The sequence below is a fragment of the Saccopteryx leptura genome, chromosome 1, assembly GCF_036850995.1.
Source record: "Saccopteryx leptura isolate mSacLep1 chromosome 1, mSacLep1_pri_phased_curated, whole genome shotgun sequence".
Taxonomy (NCBI): Eukaryota; Metazoa; Chordata; class Mammalia; order Chiroptera; family Emballonuridae; genus Saccopteryx; species Saccopteryx leptura.
The window spans coordinates 147,232,024-147,236,907 of record NC_089503.1 but is presented as its reverse complement, the minus strand read 5'-3'; the positions used below and the strand labels follow the sequence as shown (position 1 = coordinate 147,236,907).

The window sequence follows — 4,884 nt, the reverse complement described above, 5'->3', positions numbered from 1 at the left end:
TATTCGTGGCTGAAAGTTCCTCTCTTTCAGGACTTTAAATATTGGGTTCCAATCTCTTCTAGCTTGTAGAGTTTCTGTTGAGAAATCTGATGATAATCTAATGGGCCTTTCTTTATATGTTGTATTCTTTTCGCTGGCTGCCTTGAGAATTTTTTCTTTGTCATCGGTTTGTGCCAATTTCATTATGATGTGCCTTGGAGTAGGTTTGTTGGGGTTAAGAAAACTTGGAGTTCTGTTTGCTTCTTGAACTTGAGGCTTTAGTTCTTTCCACAGGCTTGGAAAGTTCTCATCTATTATTTGTTTGAATATGTTCTCCATTCCATTTTCTCTCTCTTCTCTCTCTGATATACCTATTATTCTTATGTTATTCTTTTTGATGGAGTTAGACAATTCCTGTAAGGCTATCTCATTTTTTTTAAATTTTTGAGTCTCTTTCTTCTTCTCTCTGTTGTGCCTCAAGTTGCTTGTCTTCTATTTCACTAATTCTACCTTCTATCTGGTCTGTTCTATTAGCTAAGCTCATTACCTCGTTTTTCAGCTCATGAATTGAGTTTTTCATTTATGTTTGATTTGTTTTTATAGTTTCAATTTCTTTGGTAATATATTCTTTGTGTTCATTGAGTTGTTTTCTGAGCTCCCTAAATTGCCTTTCTGTGTTTTCTTGTATATCTCTGAGTATTTTTAGGATTTCTATTTTAAATTCTCTGTCATTTAGCTCCAAGGTTTCCAATATATTAAATTTTTTCTCCATAGATTTTTCCTCATCTTTCTGTGTTACCTCTCTTTCTTTTGTATCCATGATATATGATTTTCTCTTCGTTAGTGGCATCTGAATGTGGTTTTGTTGATAGTGTTAATGAGATTTAATAAAAAATAAAAAGTTAAAAAAATAAAAATAAAAAATAGAAAAGAATTAAAGAAAATTAAAAAAAAATTATTCCCCCCCTCCTTTTTTCCTCTCCTCTCTTCTCCCCTCTTTCTTGAGAAAATCTTGTGGTGAACTGTGAATTATATTGTGCTAAATAGAACAAACAATGCCTATAATGGAGGGCCCGAGTTGGGGAGAAGTAATAAAGGGGCACTGGGGCAGTCCCAAGATTCTGCTTTTGGCCCACACAAAGGCCTCTGACTCTGTCTGTCTGTGGGGTAACACGGGCACCCACTCCCAGGGTTCTAGGAGGAATCTCTCACCCACTGTCTGCGCACGCCGACCAGGAGATCGGGGCGAATGGCTGCCCCACTTGTCTTTCTTTGTGTGGGTTTGGAACGAGTGCTAGCTTGTATTGGCTGGGTTGCCACAGGCACAGTTTTTCCTCAGCTTGGATCTCTGTGCCACAGCCTGGTTCGGCCGTTTGTGCCGCGGCCTGGATCTATTCACCCCCTTTGCTCGCCTTAGTTTCTATACTCTCAGTTCCCAGTGAAAGCAGCCCTATTTAGGTTAGTGAGGAAGGCGAAGTATTTCTTACTCCCTATTTCCTTTGGGGTTTGATTATGTATTTAGCCAATTTTTTGCTCAACCATACCTTTGGGTGTACTGCAGAACATCTGGAGGCTCCAAGGATAGATTTTTCTGTTTCTGGTTGAAGATCTTGTTGAGTTTTGGGGGAGATTTATCAGTATCACTCCCTACAGCACCATTACTCTGATGTCATCCTCTCTTCCTTTCACTAGTTAAAAAAAAGGAAGAGAATGGAATGAATTTAGGGAAATATGATCAACTTAAAGTTATTATTTTCACTTTTAAGTTTCTCATTCTCATTTTCGGTTTAAGGAAGTCATTCACAAATACATGTATTAACTTTTTAAAGACTATACTTTCAGGGATCATTTCTATAGTTTGTATTAACTTTTAGCATTTTTAAAAAATTATTCACAATGATCTTTTCTCTTTCTGCTATTATAATTAAAGTAAATTCATGTAAATTGTGTCAAATAGAATGAATATTTATATTTTTAATTATGTAAGAAGGAAATGCAATGTGCCATAAAATGTTTGGGGCAACAGGTTTCAGCTATGCAAGGTAGAACATTTAAATTTTTTTTATTGATTTAAATTTATTGTGTTTACATAGATTCAAGTGTCCCACAGAATACATCCCCCCACCCCCCATGTTCCCCTCAACATCCCCTTTGCCCCCCTCCCCAACACCTTCCCTCTAGGATTTGCTTTTCTGCTCTCTATAATGCTGTGTTATGTATATATAATTTCACCAATCTCTTTCCCTTCTCTGATCCCATCCTCTCATCCCCTTTCCCTCTGGTCCCTTTGTTCCCACCTCTGCCTCTATTCTGTTCCTCATTTCACATTGTTCATAGGATTCTTCAAATGAGTGAGGTCATATCATATTTTTCTTTTTCTGCCCTGGCTTATTTCACTTAATATAATAGTCTTCAGGTCCATCCATGTTGTCGCAAAAGGTAAGATTTCCTTTTTTCTTATGGCTCCATAGTATTCCATTGTGTATATGTACCACTCCTGCACTGCTGGTGGGAATGCAGACTGGTAAAGTCACTGTGGAAAACAGAATGGAGATTCCTCAAAAAATTAAAAATGGAGCTGCCTTTTGACCCAGCCATCCCACTTTTAGGAGTATATCCTAAGAACTCCAAAAGAAGAAATGCATTCCCATATTTATGGCAGCATTGTTTAGACCAGGGATCTCAAACTCGCAGCCCGTGGGCTGCATGGGCCCGCCCACCAATTTTGTGTGGCCCGCAGACTGGCCCGCAGATTAATCCACGAAGTTTGATTAGTCTGTGGGCCGCAAAAAATTGGTGGGCAGGCCGCACGGCCGTGAGTTTGAGACCCCTGGTTTAGACCATTCAAATTTTAAAAGCATATAATCTCTTTTGAATTATAACTAACATCTATTGAAAGCTTACTATGTGTCAAACACTCTAACAAATATCTCTTTTAATCTTCACCGTAACTTCATTAGGTAGGTACTATTATTAGCCTTTACCACATACACACACATACTCTATGGACAAGGAAACTGAGGCACAGAGATGGTAAGAAAACTACCAGTATCAGAACCAGGCTTTGAACCAAACCTTTCTGGTTCCCAGAGTGAGAAGATGAACTTTGTGCCCATGGAAGTTATGGAGATGTACCTTTCAAACTCTCTTCAAGGGAGGCGGTGCTGCCTAACTGGAGGAGTGTGGTCCAGACTCTAGCTTTCAGCAACTCCTGGGGTTGCCTCAGTTGCACTAAGTCACCCCTCCTGGAGAAGCCATCCTTCCTGTGGGGGCATAACATCCAGCCATTTCGACCCAATGCTGGACAACTATGATGGCTGCTACTGACCTCAAACTAACCAAGACTTTGTCAGTCTGAGTCACAGTATGCTTTTTTTCCTCTTCCAAGTCCCACTTCTTCCCACTTCCTTTCACAGGTGTTGATCCATAATAAACATCTTGCAAGCACTACCTCAGTGTCTGCTCCTGGGGAACCCAGGCTGCAGCAATGCCATTCTTCCTCGCAAAGACTTTATGTGTATCAGGGCATACATACTCAAAAGTCTAGACATGTATACATACTCTCCTATTTCTCAGGCCATAGCTTCCTCACAAAATTTCCAAATAAGCTTTTAGTACAATTTCTCTGGCTGTTTATGGAAGGCAATACTAGAGTTTAATGGTCAAGAGCATTATTAATTTGGGGCTTAAACTTGGCTTGAAATTACAGTCCTATCCTCATTTACAAGGGTCCAATGTGATAATGTGCATACACATCTTAAATAGCACCCACTATAAGCCTTCAATAATGGAAGTCGCTATTATTGCCATCCAATGTTTTCAAGACTTGAGTCCAGGTCAAACATGAACTAACAATTTCTTCCTCTCATGGTGGGACAATCTCTGCTGCTCCCAGCTTCTCCTTCTCTCTCTGCTGATCTATAAGGATGATTCAACTTTCTGATCACAAAAACAAAACAAAATAAGCATAAACTCCTAGTTCAAACCACATTATAAAATCCTTTGCCTATTGCACTTAGCTTCCAAACTGGTTTCCTGCCTGATGGACTCAATTCTCTGTTTCTAATCCATTCTCCACTTTACCCAGAAAGTGATGTTTCCAAAATGTAGATATGGTCTCTGCTTTCAATCTTTGAAACATTTCCATTTCTTGCAAAGAAAAAAATTATGTAAAATATATAAGCTACTGAACATGGCTCCTGTCTTCTTTCTGACTACTTTATGTCCTAAATATCATCAATAACAAAAACAACTTGTAGTTCCTAACTTACCATATTCTAAGCTGTTTTATGATTCCTTGTTTTGAATTCTAATCCCTCAGCCTTCACTCTCTACCCTGAATTCCCAGATCTCCTGGGAAAATATTTTTTCTTCAAACTCTTTAGTATGGGCTGAATGTTTGTGTCCCTTCAAAATTCATATGTTAAGCCCCTAATCTCAAATATCAAGGTATTTGGAGGTGGGGCCTTTGAGAAGTAATTAGGTTTAGATGAAGTCATGAGTGTGGAGTCCCCATGATAACATTAGTGCCCTTATTAGAAGAGACAAAAGAGAGAGCTTTCTTTCTCTCTGCCATGTGAGGACACAGGAAGAAGGCAGCAGTCTGCAAACGAAGAAGGGGGCTCTCACCAGACATTAAATCTGTAGTAACTTCATGTTGGACTTCCCAGTCTCTAAAATAGAAAGAAATAAATGTTGCCTGACCTGTGGTGGCACAGTGGATAAAATGTTGACCTGGAATGCTCAGGTCACTGGTTCAAAGCCCTGGGCTTACCCAGTCAAGGCACATATCAACAGCAACTACTACAAGTTGAGGAAACTCATACCCCTCCCCCCCTTTCTCTCTCTCTAAAATAAATAAATAAAATCTTTAAAAAATATTTGTTAAAAAAATAAGAAATAAAT

The 4,884-nt window shown here is 39.0% G+C and overlaps 1 pseudogene; it reads left to right on the top strand.

Moving 5' to 3' along the window:
- The first annotated feature begins 1,805 nt into the window (after positions 1-1,805).
- Positions 1,806-1,878, top strand: LOC136390139 (small nucleolar RNA U3; annotated as a pseudogene).
- The last annotated feature ends 3,006 nt before the right edge of the window (positions 1,879-4,884 follow it).